This window comes from Schistocerca serialis, chromosome 4 (assembly GCF_023864345.2).
Source record: "Schistocerca serialis cubense isolate TAMUIC-IGC-003099 chromosome 4, iqSchSeri2.2, whole genome shotgun sequence".
NCBI classification, from domain to species: Eukaryota; Metazoa; Arthropoda; class Insecta; order Orthoptera; family Acrididae; genus Schistocerca; species Schistocerca serialis.
The window spans coordinates 799,548,862-799,567,018 of NC_064641.1; positions in this window are offsets into that span (position 1 = coordinate 799,548,862).

The window sequence follows — 18,157 nt, forward strand, 5'->3', positions numbered from 1 at the left end:
GCTGCCAGCTTCTTATTTAATTCGTGTCACTACGGACAACTAAGTAACTGACGATGACCGAAGTGGAGAGGAAGTAATATACAGATAGCAAGAAAAGCGTTAATCCAAAGAAGAAACAGATTAATTGGTAACCCCCAGACTAAAGTGTGTCATTTAGCTAATGCTTCTTATTTCATTCACATGACGAAACTCAACAAAACAAATGACGGTGGCTAAAGTATAGAGGATATAATATGCAGACTGGAAATGAGAAGAAAAGCGTTACTGAAAAAGAGCGCTGAACATACAACGAGATCTCTTCGGAAGATACACTGACGGAAAAAAAACTGCAACACCAAGAAGAAGTTGCACCACATAAACGAAAGTTAGTAGGCGTTTTCTATATCTGAAAGACGATGTCTACTCAAATTTCGCGACACTCCCATGAGAGTGGCGCTAGTAGCGTCAATACGAGGATGCAAATCAGGTTTCCTTTTGGAACCTTCCCGTCTCCTCTATATCTCTTTTGTTACGCAACATTCCCTTTTACAATAACCTATGAAACCTTCACTTAGGATTTCTATCTCTTGCTTAATAATAACAAATGAAATCTTCCCTTTGAAATTAATTCTCTTTCTCAATCTTCGCATACAAATTTAAATGCTGCTTATTAAAAGTGATTTCCTGATTATTTCGACGAAACATAGAATGTTTCGTCGTCGTGGCCCTCAGTCGTTATCTGCAATAACCCAAAACTGTTCCTTACCTTTTTTACTGTTACTGGATCGCCATCTGATTGCTACATCGAACTGCGACATGAATATACTTACTCTGTTTCACTATACTCTATTAGCTGCTGGTGGGCTGTCATAATAAGTGGCTGTATTTATTACCAAAGCTGACGTTATTCTTTAATAGCAAACCTGACGTTATTCTTTAATTAATTTGATTGAAGTTACGTAATTCATAGTTAAACTTTTTCTTGACAACAATGAAATTTTGCAAAGTTTTACGTTGATGGTTTTTGGGATGGACTGTAATCAGTAATGCAATATTGCTGGCCAAAATTAACTATATTCTGAATGAAATGATTTTACAAACGTTGAAATGGGACTTACTTTTTTACAATAATCTTACAACTAGCATTGCGCAAACATACCTTCAGTAGTCTTGAGTTTCTCAAAAAAATAATTCAATAATATTAGTTCCTCTTATGATAATAGTTAGCTGATATCTCTGTACATCCGTTTATAATCTCTTGTAAATCGTAACTGGTGGCTGGCAGACACACCGCTTCTCTCAACCTCTCGCTTCAGACCTGCTACCGACTCGCTTCACATCTCGCTTTCTACTGACTTCCTACGAACGCTAAAGTGCGGTCTCTCCCGCCAACAATGCTTTCTGGTGCAGACAATCCCTGCTACCATTACAAAATGTATCAATGCGCGGTGTTTCCCTCTCTTTTCTTAAAATGTATCCATACGCGGTCTCTCCTGTCCTTTTTAAAATTATATCAATGTGCGGTCTCTCCTGCCAACAATACTTTGGTGCAGACATTCCCTGCTACCACAATTATTTCCAACAAGACAAATATTAATTATTCCTAATTAATCCTATTAATAAAATATTAGCATCTTTCATAAATTGTGGTTTGACAATAGACAATCGAAAAATACACGTCTTACACTTTAAATACACGCAGTAACGTTTATGAGCGTTAGTTTCCTTTGAGATTTGACGTGGTGAGTTGATGTTAGACAAGAATGCCTTTAAGGTGACAAAGACGACATTATCAACACCTGATTGAGTTTCAGTCAGGTCGTGTAATAGACCCACGAAAAGCTGTATGTTCCTACTGTGATGTTGCAGAAAGATTTGGCAGCAATGCATCGCCTGTACATGCTTGTCGGCAGGGGTGGTCACGATAATGTATGGTTGCAAGGAAGCCACGTGGCACTACCGATAGGGAATACCATTGTGTCCTGCATATGGCTCTGGCAGATCATACTGCATCTGCAGCAGCATTCTGAACTGTATTCGGCACCACAGTGACACAACCAACTGCTACATATCGGTTACTTCAAGGACAGCTCCGAACCAGACGCCTTGTAGCGTGCATTTCAGTGACCAAAAAGCAGGCCATTTGCAACTTCAGTGGTGTTAAGCGAGAGCTCTTTGGAGAGCAGGGTGGAGGTCTGTTGTGTTTTCCGATGAAAACTGGATGTTCGTCTGTGCCAGTGATGGCCGTGTGTTGGTTAGAAGAGGTCAGTCGAGCGTCTGCAACGAACCTGTGTGCGTACTGGACACTGGACCTACACCTGAAATTAAGGCCTGACGAGCGATTTCGCATGACAGCAGGAGCACTCTCGTGGTTATCCCAAGCACCCTGTAACCTCCCCACAAAAATTTAAATTGAAATTATAATAATTATTATGGATAGCGATTCTAATTTTTGTGTGACCTCAGAACAAAATTGGTTCCCATTTATAATCTCCGTGCACAAATGCATTCACATTTAATGTACCCACAAAATCCTTTTCTCATTTAATGTAAGCTCGAAACAGAAAAATTCCTAAACCTCGAAATACAAAAATAAATTCAGTAACCTGGTAAATTTTTGGACGACAGCAGTGCTGCGTCATGGCCCTGTAAGATCATTCTGAATAAAAAGCAAAAATTCTTATTTCAATAAAAACGGCGAATATATCTGCTCTTACCTAAAAAAAATTTTCGGCGCAGCTCCGTGCAATGCTGGCCTATACATTTGTGATAGGAAGCAACTGATTTTTTTGAAATGAATGCTTTTTTTTAAAAAAAATTACTCTATATTACCAAAGTTATTATTAGGACATTTTTAAAACATTTGGATGACAGTTCAGATACATTACTAGATATGCGCGACGCTGCTTCTTTACCTTATACAATAATCCTCCATCTCCAGATTCCCGACCAGAGCAGACTGCAGACAAGCGCAGACAACCTCAGACAAGCGACTGGCCACAACTAACTGCTACAGTTACACAGTTCGTACTGCAGTCAACACTGCTCTCTGGTCAGCGATTCTCATATTGCAGACAGCACGTACCTCTTACATAACCCTCCACTGGGTGGGGTGGGGGGGGGGGGCAAAAATTTGGCAGCGATGGTAAGTCAATTGGACTTGCCATGAGCAATAAATTTTTCTTGATTAACTAAGTTTACAGTCACAGAATATATACATATATATATATATACATGCAGATCATGAAATAAAATATAGTAAACATGCACTGAGTACAGAACATATCAAGCAATGACAAAATGTATACGCAATGAGTACAAAACATATTAACAAGTGACATAAAGCGCACATGCACTGTAGTACAGAACATATCAAGAAATCACAAAATGTATACGCAAGGAGTACAAATCATATTAACAAACGACATAAAGTGCACACGCACTGTAGTACAGAACATATCAAGAAATCACAAAATGTATACGCAATGAGTACAAATCATATTAACAAATGACATAAAGTGCATACGCACTGTAGTATTTTTTTTACCATTTTACAAGAACTAGAATAGGAAAAGGAAGGATTGCATCTTGGTTGTAGCACAGTAGGTTGCACGTAGCTGCACTGAAAGTCCATATCTTTCTACAGAAGCACAACACCAAGTGAGACAATCTGAAGTTCTCTTCCCTGAAGTATTAATCAGTGTAGCTAAGACACTGAAATGTCGTATTAATATTCAATGTTATCATTTTGGTAGTAAATTAGGTACACCAAACAGTGGGACCATAATATCATCTCTGTCACTCAAGGTGGTGGACAGCATGTCGTGTCAACACCACGTTCTTGTAAGGTACACCAACGTAGAATTAGTGCAAAAACCAAATATAGTGTTCCATGGTCATGAGGATAGACAGGACAAACGGATATTGCAGTAATTCCTGGTAATTAGGTCAGAAGGTGAAGGACATTAAGTCTTATGCCAGTCATCATTGAGAATTACACTAGTCTATCAACTGATTTGAGTTATTGGTGGCACTCATCGCCTATTTACTGAACATCTCTGTACTATGTATGAAGTATTACAGAATAATGTTCATACGTCATCTGATTATAGTGAACATTGGCACTCATTGGCCAGTTACAAACCATTTTTATGCATTATTCAAAAGTGATCATTCAAAACAAGAGTTAATAAATGGCATACGATTTACATAATTCAGCTACTTATAGTAATCATTGGCACTCATTGGCCAGTTACAAAACATCAGAAGTCATCCTTCAAAACAGGAGCTAAAGAGTGTAGCATCAAGCTACTGGTATTCATATATAATAGCATGTAGGTGACATAATACAAAATTAAAATAAGAAACAGTGGCATTCATTGGTCAGTTACTAAACATATAGCAAGTATTGAATAGTACAAAACATTTTTCATCATTCAAGTGACTTACGACATATTTAAAATAATTATTGGCACCCATTGGCCAGTTACAAATCATCAGAAGTCATCCTTCAAAACTGGAGCTAATGAGTGTAGCATCAAGCTACTGGTACTCATATATAATAGCATGTACGTGACATAATACAAATATAAGAAACAGTGGCATTCATTGGCCAGTTACGAAACACATAGCAAGTATTGAATATTATAAAACATTTTTCATCATTCAAGTGACATACGACATATTTAAAATGTAACACAGTGTAACTATTACTCAAGGTCTGTGATTAGAAAACATCATTCAGTATTACTCAGAACTCTCTTAAATTGGTAGCATTATTTGGGACTTGTAATACATTTTTTTTTAATTTTTGTATTTTATTTATTTTAGCAATGCATTGCGTTGGGATCGATAATTAATTGCTGGGGCATAACAATATTTACTCTTGACTTATTGCTGTAAATGAGGATAGGTAACGTCATTCGTCATGAGTCAGCTGTAGCAAGGTTATGATACAAGTAGAGTATATGTGATAACATTCATGAATGACACACACAAATGGGTAAAAAAAAGGCGAGTACTAGAACAGGTTTAATGACCAACTGCTTATAGCACATTAATTTCATGAACAGCTTCTCCTGGAAAAAATACAAAATGGATTATTAAGCTGAAAGAAGAAACGCATACTATGCTGAAAAGTAGTGAACTTCGAATTAACATGTAATGAAATATGTATTAAATATATATGTTCTCTAGCTGTCCTTTCCAAAACCTTCAGTCACCATACCATGCAACATAAGACATACTGTCAAAACGAACTGCAACAAATACTTAAATAACTACATAGCATTTCTAAACTAACAGTAAATATATAAACTTCATCATTATCCTCATCTGCAAAGAAAAACTTAAAAGTGGTGCGTTTAGTGGCCATATAAAGTTTATCACTATCAACACCTGTAAACAAAAACTTCATTATTCATATCACCATAACTTCATTATTATCATCACCTGCAAAGAAAAACTTCATTATTCATATTACCATATTCTTCATCACTATTCATCACCATTCATTACAATCTGCAAAAAGACACTTCATTATTCATTATTCATATTACCATTTACTTCATACAACTATTCATAGTATAGAGTTTCTTATTTCTAGCATATTTCATCACTAAAACTAAGATGTGTAGTTCTGTCTGACAGCCTGCATCAATCGCCTCGTATTCTGAAAGAAAAAATTAGTTAAGCCCGCTATCATACGATGTGTATAGTATATTCTTGTTAATGCCCTTTAATTCTGATCCATTTACTCTTCGTGACGAGGTATTGCATCTTCTTTCGTTCATTCCGAAGGTGAAATTCCCATTTCATAGTAATCCACTGTGGTTTGTTTAATTTATTTCTTTTACATGTTATTGCTTTCTGAAAATGATGAACAATGATTAATGTCTTGCATTTAAATCATATACCCATTAAATAAAAACTGGTTTCTAGTGATATAATTGAGCATACAGCATAGCATGACAGAAAACGTAATATGTCAAAAACATAGACAGTGTGCAGGTGCAAAAAATGTATATAGGGTATCACAATGTAGCAGCAAAAATGTAAAATAGTCACGATGTTGAGATATCATAAGGCAAAATGTCAAAGTCAACTGGTGTTTGTTATATCTTAAAGATTTCATAGTGCATACAAACAAAACAGGAAAACAATCATACATACATGAAGAATGGAAAACGTGCACGGTCTGATGTGTAACGACAAGAAAAGTGACCTACTAACCTTACCTTGCCGGGCACTTGCCAAGAATAAAATACGATAATCATCAATAAGTAGTCACATAAATATAATTGCATCATTGGTCATATAAAAATCAGGAAATGACATTGCAGTGTAATAAATCATAAAGTATATTCATTTAATAAAGGGTTTAATATTGGAGACATGGTGATTGCCTTTACTTTTTCTGGTTCTCAAAGTTTCGACGTGTACTACATTGGGGTGAGGAATGCTGCGAATTTACTACACCTATTCTTTCCTCTGTTGGATAAATAATGTGTGCGTACTAGTGTCTTCTGTCCAATGTGAAAGTCACGGCGGGTACAAACCTGTTTTTGCTCTCTTCTCCCGCGCTCTGAGGGCACGTTTGATGTTGTTCAGCGCAACGTCAATTATTTCATGGTGTCGTAGTCGACGGGATGTAGGAAAGGTTACTAATTCTTTAATTTTGTTAGCTGGTTCAACATTTTTCAGTATAACAGTCGGAGATAGCATAGTAGATTCATTTGGTATGGAATTAATTACATCTTGGAATGAGAGTATGTGTGTGTCCCAATCAATATTTTTTTTATGGCAGTATATTCTACACAGTTGCCAATTTCTTTCATTAGTCGTTCACAAGGGTTCGAAGAAGCATGATACTTGGATGTATAGATCGGAGAAATATTTCTAGCTCGTAACATACGTGTCCATATAGCAGATCGAAACTGTGATCCATTGTCGGAAATTATTTTCAATACATGCCCTACATGGAATAGAAAATGTTTTACAAATGCTTTCGTAACAGATTTAGCAGTAGCTTTGCGTAACGGAGTGAAGGTAACAAATTTTGAAGTGAGTTCAACAGCGACAAAGATGTAGCAAAAACTTCTATTAGTTCTGGGAATCGGACCAAAATATCAACAGCAGCCACGTGCCTAAATTTAACAGGTACAATGGGATGTAATGGAGGAATATGTGAAGTCGTATCTGACTTAGCTTTCTGGCAGATTTTACATGACGATAAAACTCGTCGAATACGTTTCTCCATGTTGGTAAAATAACAGTTCTGTCTCAGTATAAGAAAACATTTTATGGCTCCGTAATGTGCGTAACTTAAATGAGTATACCAAATTAATTTGTTAACAAGTTCGTCAGGAATTCATAATAACCAATTGTTGCTGTCAGGGTGAGAGTGGCGAAAGAGAATATTATTCCGTACAGTGTAATGGTTTCTAATGGTAACATTATTCCTATCTTGCCAAAGGTGTTTAATTTCTTTCCATACGTTGTCTTTACTCTGCTCTTGTGCTATGTCTTGTAAAATTAAATTCCTGTAATTAAAGTTTCCATCTGCTTAATCTGTCGTGTGTAAATTTAGCGGAAAGTAAAAACTGTATAGCTCTATGATCTGTGTAAACGGTAGTGTGTATTCCATAAAGAAAATGCCGAAATCTCGTAAATGCCCAAACAACACATAATGTTTCAAGTTCTGTAACAGAATAATTGCGTTCAGCAGGTGACAGAATGCGACTTGCAAAGGCGATGTTTTTAATTACTGTAGTACCATCTTCTTCAATTTCCTGAAAAAAGTGTACGCCTAAAGCGGTGTTAGAACTGTCGGCGGCAATGGAACAATTTCTAGTAAGATCTGGATGTGATAAAAGTGGAGCATTCAACAAAGCTTGTTTCAGGTTCATAAATTCAGAATTTGCTTGCCTATCCCAGGACCAAATAGTGTTTTTACCTGTCAATTGACATAATCTAGGGGTGTCTAAAGCAGAGTAATGAATAAATTTACGAAAAAAGTTAATTAAACCCAAAAAGCTGCGTAGTTGTTTCTTCGTCGTAGGAACAGTAATGTCACGTAAAGCTTGAAGTTTTTCCGGGTCAGGCGCAATGCCTTCTGCTGAAATCACATGTCCAGGAAATTTTATAGAAGTTTTGCCAAAGTGTGATTTACTGAGATTAACTGTGAGTCCTAGTGCAAGAAAAGTTTGCAACAGTTGTTCAAGAATCAGATTGTGCTCAGACCAGTTAGCTTCTGCAATAAGAATGTCGTCTACATACGTTGTGATTCTGTCTTTAAGTTCTGTCGGAAGTATACTGTTCAAACCGCGAATAAATGCTGCTGAAGAAATAGTTAAACCGAACGGTAATTTACAAAATTGATAACAGTCACCAAAACAGAGAAAAGCCGTGTACTTTCTGCAGTTCGGATGGAGTTGAATTTGCCAAAATCCCGATTTCAAATCTAATGTGGAATAAGTAGCAGTACCATGAAATTTCTGTAGAAGGTCTTCTAGTGTCTGTGGGCGATCTGTTTCATTAATAATAATGTCGTTGATGTGACGCGAATCAAGTACGAGGCGAAGTGAACCATCCTTTTTCTTAACGATATGGAGCGGGTTTATGTGCGGACTAACTGCCGGTTCAATAATTCCTTGGTCAAGCATAGCTTGCAATTCCTTCTTAACTTATTCTCTGTGAATATACGGAATGGGATAATGTTTGGCTTTAAATGTATCGTGCTGTTCAACTTGAAATTCATACATAAAACCGGACATAGTACCAGGAACGTTGTCAAAAACTGGAGCTTGCTGTAAAAGAATTTTGCGTAGTTGCGTGCGTTCGTCGTCTGTATTTGCACTGCTCTGTTTAACTTTATCAGAAATCATTTGCATAACGTCATAGTCAGCTTCGTCCGGAGTATTATAGTTGTGTATGTACGTATCTGTGAACAATGTGGAATGACAGTCTATGTCACGTGATCCGGATATGACCTCTGTACGATTAATTGTTTGTTCTTCTGCAGATAAAGAGCGCTGAAATTCTAAAGCCAGTCGTACATTTTCATCCTTTAACATTGAATAGGAGTTTTGAAAGTCAATAACTGCGTCTTGTTCAAATGGTTCAAATGGCTCTGAGCACTATGGGACTCAACTGCTGAGGTCATTAGTCCCCTAGAACTTAGAACTAGTTAAACCTAACTAACCTAAGGACATCACAAACATCCATGCCCGAGGCAGGATTCGAACCTGCGACCGTAGCGGTCTCGCGGTTCCAGACTGCAGCGCCTTTAACCGCACGGCCACTTCGGCCGGCTGCGTCGTGTTGTACCAGAAAATTCGTACCTAAAATAACGTCTGTCGTCAATAAGGGAACAATCCAAAAATTTGAGTGAAATGTATGACCTGCAATAAAAAATGATAAATGTGTCTGTAATTTTACATCTACTCCTTTACCAGATACTGCTCCTTTTACTTTAGTTTTGCCTAAGGGTAACGTAGGATAGGTATTCTCTTTGTTACATTCGTTGAAAGTTTCCTCATTTATAACTGACATAGGTGATCCAGAATCGGTTACTGCTGAAAATTTGGATGATCCAATCTTTACCTCAATGGCAGGGTGTGAAATGGTTTTTTGAATAACTGGTCTTTCCTGCAAAAGAGTATCTCGGATGTCGTCAAAAGTAATAACATTTTCGTGAACAAGATTCTGCGTGTCAAAAGCATTGCTTGCGTTACTGTAAGATACAACCTGTACTGTATCTAGTCAAATTCTATCTGACGTGCTATTATTTTCGGGAGGATGCTGTGGCATTTCAACTATTTGTACTGTTCTGTTATTTCTTCCTGATGTATTATGTTCGGGATGATATCTACTGTCTGGTTCATTGATGATAATTTGTTGTTGCGGATGATTTTGCTGCTGGTGAGGTCGACTGTTATTCGCCTTCCAAAAAAATTGCAAATAAATTCAAGTTTGTGTGTTACAGGCCAAGTCGGTGGAAAGGCAAAGCTAAATTGTTGTATCCAATCCAAGGGGTGAATCTGTGTTCTGTCATTTTTAAATACTTTAAATTTTCTCACGGATAGAAAGTGCTTGTAATCAAAATTATCGTCTCTGTATGCCTGAACAGGTTCAGGATTGTATGAGAATCTATTCGTCTGTGACTGTTCGGAATCTAACTCACGTACTCTCTGTAAATTACCTAAATTATACTGGCTGTGTGAGTCTGACAAATGTTCGCAAAGTGGCGTATGCTGTGATGTGTTAAAGGCTGAAACATTTTTCATCTCTGTCACTTCTTGCTGTAAAGTTGACAATTTTCTACGTAATGTATTATTGGACGAACCTATCTTACTGATTGTCTGCTGTAAATTTTGGAATTCGGGTGTTTGATTAAACGAAACTGGTGAAGTATCGTCCGATTCGGTGTCATTATTATTTTGGATAACATCAATACGACTGGCCAATTCATCATTTTTTTCAGTCAGTATTTTTACCTGATCATCCTTTTTAGTCTCGCAAGCATTAATTCGTTCTTGTATTTTACGTGTGGTTTTGTTCAATTTTTTAACGTCTGCTTTGATGGCATCGGGATCCTGTATTAGTTCTAATTGTTCAAGTCTGTCGATCACTGTCTGAAAGTCTACTGTGTGTGTGTCTGTTTTTGTTTTAAGATCGGAGATTTCATGCAATTCGGTGTTCAACTGTTTGATTTCGTCCGATACTGTAGCAATATTATTGTCTACGTATGTTTTTGCTTTCGTAAATAATTTACGTTTATCTTCCTGTCTCTGTGCAGTAATTGTTTCGATGACTTGTCGCTTTACTTTAATCTGTTCCTGTATAAATTTACGGTAACGCGTTTCACTGTTTTTTAGGTGGTGATTAAAACGTTCGTCAATTTGGCTGTTCTGTTGGTCTAATTTCGCGTCTACTTTCGCATCCAGCGTGCGTGAAAGTTCTGCTGACATTAATTTAAACTCGTCGCGTAACTGTGTTGCGTTTTCGGAGCATTGTCTAGCGACTGCACTAATTTCATCTCTAAGTAATTTCGTTGTAGCTGCTTGCGTATTATTTAATTCTTGAGCCACAGATCTAATTTCTTCACTACTATTCCTAGCACAAACCTTAATCTCCTCACGTAATTGTTCTTTAGTATTATGACATTGCACAGCAACGGCTCCAATCTGTTCATTAATCTGTTTAAAGTTAATTTGTTCGATCGACCTGTCTTGTTTTTCATTCAACTGTTTGGAATTGTTGTCTAGTTTTTCATTAATTTCATTAATTTGTTGTTTGAGATTTTCACTAAGTTGTTTGTGATTGTTGTCTTGCTTATCATTCGACTGTTTGAGACTTTCATTCAACTGTTTGGAATTGTTATCTTGTTTTTCATATAGTTGTTTGACATTTTCATTAAGTTGTAGCATTAAAGCTATAACTTGATCCATGCCAATATTACCTACTCTATTCTCTGTGCTGTTTGATGGCGTACCTGAAATTGTCACGTTTTGTGTAACCATTTGGTCATTCTGTGATTCTCGAAAAGGTTTGCCAATCGGGTGTGCACTGTGGGTCACTACCTCGGAATCAAATAAATCTGACGTATCTTGACTACATTGTTCATCTTCGTGAGAAAAATTTATTTGTTCACAATTCAAATTTTGCAAACCGGGTGTGTCAAACTGAGCAGCGTTCATTGTAACGGAACGTGCCGCGTCATCAATTGTTACATTTACTCTGGACATAATTAGATTTGTTTGCTCATCATTAGGATCAAAATCAATATTAGTGGTCGGTACGCACTGATTATCTGTAATTAGGGGATTATCACTATTACACTGAGTGTCGTACGTATTATCGCTCAAATTATTCGAGTCGGCTATTTCACTCACGGCACATCGCGATGTACTGTTAACAGTTTCTCGCGGCATTTTTCACAAATCAAAATTAAGCACAAAATGAAACAAAGACAAAGCGAAATGGAACAAACACAATTACGACAAAGAGCAATAAATTGCCGATGATCTGTGAAAGAAAAAGTGACAAATTAGTAAATGCATTGCGCCAGATGCAAACTACATTTAAGTAAATAAGAGCAGATATATGACTACTTCTCAGAGATTCACAAAGAAATACGATCCTGGCCGGTTGTCGCCAAGTGAAACCTCCCAACAAAAATTGAAATTGAAATTATAATAATTATTATGGATAGCGATTCTAATTTTTGTGTGACCTCAGAACAAAATTGGTTCCCATTTATAATCTCCGTGCACAAATGCATTCACATTTAATGTACCCACAAAATCCTTTTCTCATTTAATGTAAGCTCGAAACAGAAAAATTCCTAAACCTCGAAATACAAAAATAAATTCAGTAACCTGGTAAATTTTTGGACGACAGCAGTGCTGCGTCATGGCCCTGTAAGATCATTCTGAATAAAAAGCAAAAATTCTTACCTCAATAAAAACGGCGAATATATCTGCTCTTACCTAAAAATTTTTTTCGGCACGGCCCCGTGCAATGCTGGCCTATACAATTGTAGTTTGTGAAAGGAAGCAACTGATTTTTTTGAAATGAATGCTTTTTTTTAAAAAATAATACTTTATATTACCAAAATTATTATTAGGACATTTTTAAAACATTTGGATGACAGTTCAGATACATTACTAGATATGCGCGACGCTGCTTCTTTACCTTATACAATAATACTCCATCTCCAGATTCCCGATCAGAGCAGACTGCAGACAAGCGCAGACAACCTCAGACAAGCGACTAGCCACGACTAACTGCTACAGTTACACAGTTCGTACTGCAGCCAACACTGCTCTCTGGTCAGCGATTCTCATATCACAGACAGCGCATACCTCTTACAACCCTTACTACAAATTTGTAAATTTGTAACTTAATTTAGTCTGCTACGGCTTCATGAACAGCTTTCGGGGGTGGGAGTGGGGGGGGGGGGGGGGGGGATGGGGGGTGGGTGGAGTGAGGAGGGGGGGTGTTTTTAAACACGATACCGCTAGCCCATATACCGCTATTGTATTCCAACATGCTCTACAGAGTGTCGACATGTTATTACGTTTGCCTGCTCGATGCCCAGACCTGCCTTCAATGGAGCACATATCATCCGACGACAACTCCAGTGTCATCCACAAACAGTATTAACCACCCCTGTATTGATCGACTATGTGCAATAATCACGGAACTCTATCCGATAAAGTGACATCGGATACCTGTACAACACAATACATGAACGTATGCGCGCTTGCGTTCAACATTCTAGGGGCTACACCTTTTGTTACTGTACCAGCGCTTCAGATATACTATGCCTTATCTTGCACCGTGCGAGATGGCGCAGTGGTTAGACACTTGACTCGCATTCGGGAGGACGACGGTGCAATCCCGCGTCCGGCCATCCTGATTTAGGTTTTCCGTGATTTCCCTAAATCGCTCCAGGCAAATGCCGGGATGGTTCCTTTCAAAGGCCACGGCCGACTTCCTTCCCGTCCATCCCTAATCCTATGAGACCGATGACCTCGCTGTCTGGTCTCCTTCCCCAAAAAGCAACCCCGAACCCCTAAATTTCCTCCAAATAAATTCCCAATTGGGAGGTATAAGTTTCCCCCATTTCCCCTAGAAAAAGAAAGAAAGAGCTTGTCTTGCATTAACCTTTGGCCTTGGAATAGTAAAGCACTCCGTCTTCAGGCCACAAGTGGCCCATCGGGACCATCCGACCGCCGTGTCATCCTCAGTTGAGGATGCGGATAGGAGGGGCGTGTGGTCAGCACACCGCTCTCCCTTGGAATAGTAATCACTTACATATGTTACCTAGACAAATGTATTCCCAGAATTTCATCACTTTAATTATTTTTTGGTATTACGATATTTTCGGTCAGTCTATTTGTATGGAGTGTAGTCTTCCACGGAATGGAAACTGAAATGTGGACTATAGACGTCCGGAAAAGATAGGAATATAAGCATTTCAAACTTGGCAGCACGGAAGAATGCTGAAGACTAGCTGGGTGCATTGGATCACTAACTGAGTCGTACTGAATCAAAACTGGTGAAAAGTAATTTGGGGCGCAACTTGACTATAAAAAAAGGGGGTTGGTAAGACACTTCAATGTATCGTCAGTATTCTAATGGAAGGAAGTTTGGGGAGTGGAAATTTCAAAGGGAGGCGAAGGCTTTATTACAGTAAGGAAGTGCAAGTTGATGCTGGTTACATTAGCTATTAAGAGGTGTAGAGGATTGCACAGTACAGCCTTACAACTGAAGCCCCCAACAACAACAACGACAATGCTAGGACAGTTACAAACATTAAAAATATAAAAAAATTCCTAGTACGAGTCCAGGCGGCTTCTGATTTCGTCCAAACTGCTTGGACAGAAAAACACCTAACCACGTAACGTCGTTAAGCTGTCAGTAGCCATGTTGTTCTTTGTGATCTCGAATCACGTACATCATAATACCAGCCACTGTGTCGCCGCTGCGGTGTAGAGCAGGAACCTAAGTACAGTAATGGGGCCACGGGGCAAGTGTGCCAAGTGCGGGCTTTACCTGTCCTGCAACTCCTACCCCTACTCCTCCCCATTCCCAGTTTAACGTATTATGTCAACATAAATGATACATGGAACATAAACTGGAAAAACATTTTGTTGATACAGTTCTGAGGCTTCAGCTAAACATTAACAACATAAACAAATGTATCTTGGAGTGTCTTTCAAAAATAGTCAGTTAACTCCATAGAAATTAAATACTCCTTCAGCACATTTACAGTGAAAAGAACAGCCGTTCTTGAACACTGTAGTGAACAACACAGTCATGGAAAACGTCAATATTTGGAAAACAAATATTCAAGTCCCTTACTGGACAATATAGCTGGTAGAACTAAAGTTGAAGTTCTGACAAATGGTTCAAATGGCTCTGAGCACTATGGGACTTAACATCTATGGTCATCAGTCCCCTAGAACTTAGAACTACTTAAACCTAACTAACCTAAGGACAGCACACAACACCCAACCATCACGAGGCAGAGAAAATCCCTGACCCCGCCGGGAATCGAACCCGGGAACCCGGGCGTGGGAAGCGAGAACGCTACCGCACGACCACGAGATGCGGGCGAAGTTCTGACAAGCCACTATAGAGTACACTAGTTGTGAACGCTAAGTCCGTGCCGAGCACAAGTAATAAAAAAGTTAATTTTTCAAGCTACATCACCGAAAGATGACTAAGTCCGCGATCCCCGGGGTTCTTGGTTAATACGACTATGGACGCCGGACTGGACGGCGACAGCGCCGGCGGCTGCGGTCAAATTAATCGGTTCCGGGCTCCCTATGGCACTGCCTTCAGCTGTCCTGGACCGAGCGGAGTAGTACGTCGCTCTGACTGGGTCGCGGAAGCAGAACATAGTCCTGATCGACACAAGCCAGTGCTGACTTCCTTGCTCTGCTGCTGTTCGATTGGAGTCGCGAGCGTTTGGATTGTGCAGACAGCAGACATTCGGCTGTCGGCGCCCCGCAGTAGGCGCGCCACAGCGCAACGAAACGTTTCCCACGCATCCTCCTAGCTCAGTCAGCCCCCCACCCCTCCTCTCTCCTCCCCCTCTCTATCTCTCACATAGACACGAACTATATTACGCCATCGTTCCATCTATTTAATTTTAAACAATCTTTTAAAGCGAAATATAATCATAACAATGTTTCCTGATTCATCCATAGATGAAACAGTTATTCATGTGTTCATCATTGCACATAAGAAATACTGAACACTGACCAGGGTACAGGGTGATGGAGAAGAGTAAACGTATCCAACTGAGGGAAGGTTCAAATGGCTCTGAGCACTATGGGACGTAACATCTGACGTCACCAGTCCCCTAGAACTTAGAACTACTTAAACCTAACTAACTAAGGACATCACATACATCCATACCCGAGGCAGGATTCGAACCTGCAACCGTAGCAGTCGCGCTGTTCCGGACTGAAGTGCCTAGAACCGCTCGGCCACCGCGGCCGGCTCTGAGGGAAGGGGTCCTGGTCCCGAAACAACAGTCGTAAGTTATGTGTGAAAATCGTTCTGATACCGTTGACAGTGGATTAGGTCTACTATTACCGTTGTTGCTAAGATAATACGGTAGGCAGCTGTCAGACGTAGCTGCATGGAACGAAACGTAAAGAAAAGTCTACTAAATATGGACTCTAAAATACATACCTTCCCAAGAGCTATGGCCGCTTTTTCAGTGCAAGATATGTGTTTCATAGTAGCGGAGATGAACAAGTGCACTTCAAAGATCTTGTTTGCTGTACTTTTTTTTCTTGGTTTGGTCCATACTACCACTTCTGAAAGTTGCCTACCCTGCAAACTTAGCAACAACAGTACCGATACGTATATTCCACTCTCAAACGATTTTCACTTACAACTTTCGGGTCGGTCGTTTAAGGACCAGGATCCTCTAGCTCAAATTGTCCATCATCCTTGAAATTTGTAACATCATGACGGAATCAATTAAATCAAAGCAAAGGTGTTTGTTATGATAACCTACACTTCACTATTACGACTTCATAGTAAAAAACTAAAAAACTAATTCATTAAAAAACTGAATAATGTTACAAAAAGTACCTTAATATCTAATACTGGCCTGCAAGTCAAAACAAGAAATAACGGATAATTTCAAGTAACTACATAAGTTTGAATATCCGTGTAAAAATATAAACTACTAACGAAATGTATTTCATTGTCGGAAATGCTAGTGTTACTCACATGCGTGTTTACTTGTTCTTGTATATGGAAAACGTTATATTATGAGCCGCAAGGTAAAGTTGCTTCATCTTCCATTCACGGATGGAGCGTGGGAAGAATGAACGCTTCCGCTCGTATGTACGAGTTGTTTCTTGCATAATTTTATCCGCACGACCTCTGAGGGACAGGTACATAATGGTCTGAAGAAAATTAAAGGTTTTTGCGCTGAGAGATACCTCTTGGAGATATACCCGCACGTTCTTGAGGGTTGCACGGTGTACTGCTTCTAGTTCTGTCACTTAGGATTTTTCAACACCTCAGTTACACCAACTCGCACGTAAAACGACTCAGTGGCCATTAGCGCCGCTTTTATTATGTTAATAGTATTTCCAAACAGGATAACCATTCCTGACTGACTGCAGACGGTCAATATTTTTAAAAATATTTTTAGCTTCGGAAAAGAATGCTCAGCTTCTGTAAGAGCCGTAGGTTCTGTCAGACACACCGGGCAGATTTTAAATGAAATTCTTTTCACAATTTGCTGTGCTGGAAACAGAAATTCATCAGAAAATGTCATTGAGCAACTTAAGTAATTAATTTTAAAGACCTTCGCCATGGGCAGTACACATGAGAAAAAGTTATATTGCTACGAATGCGTCTATAAAATACATCGTTCATTAAAACCAGGTATTTAGACACGAATAAATGTTGCCAGTCACTGGATAGAAAAGTGTTGCTGTAAGTCCAGTGACGGGCCCTGGCAACCTCTCGTCCTCGTAAGGTTCGTCCAAGTACTTCTCAACTGATTTAATTCGTTCCTTATATGACCTTCTTTCGTAAATCTTAAACCAACTTTAGCAGTGATTAAATTGTTATCTGTGAAAATATCTACGTGGTGGTTTCCTCTTCCATTCCTTTTCCCCAGTCTGCATACTCCTCTTCCTTTTCCTTCATGTTTTTTTTTCCTACCATCAAATTACTGTTCCTAATCAATATTAAATTTTTCTCCCCCTTAACTATCTCAATAATTTATTTTATCCCTTTATACATTCTTTTCTTCAATTCATCGTCTGCAGAGCTAGCGTGCATATAAACTTGCACGACTGCCTTGGTTGTTGGCTTTCTGTCTACTTGGCTACTATAATACGTTCATTAAACTGTACAAGACACTAGTGCAACTGTTTCCAGAGAATTAGCCCAGTGTTTAGTGTCCTTACCTAGCAGGCATGACAATACGCATCGAAAGAATGCAGATCTTCGCTTCTAGTATTGTAAAAGGTCGGTATAGCCCACAAGAAACTTTAATAGAAATGGTAGGGAAACTTAAATGGGAATCCTCTGAAGAAAGATGACGTAGTTCGCGCGAAACTCCGTTGCGTAAATTCCTAAAACATGCTTTTTTAGAAGACTACGATCTCTCTTCTGCCGCCGTATATCT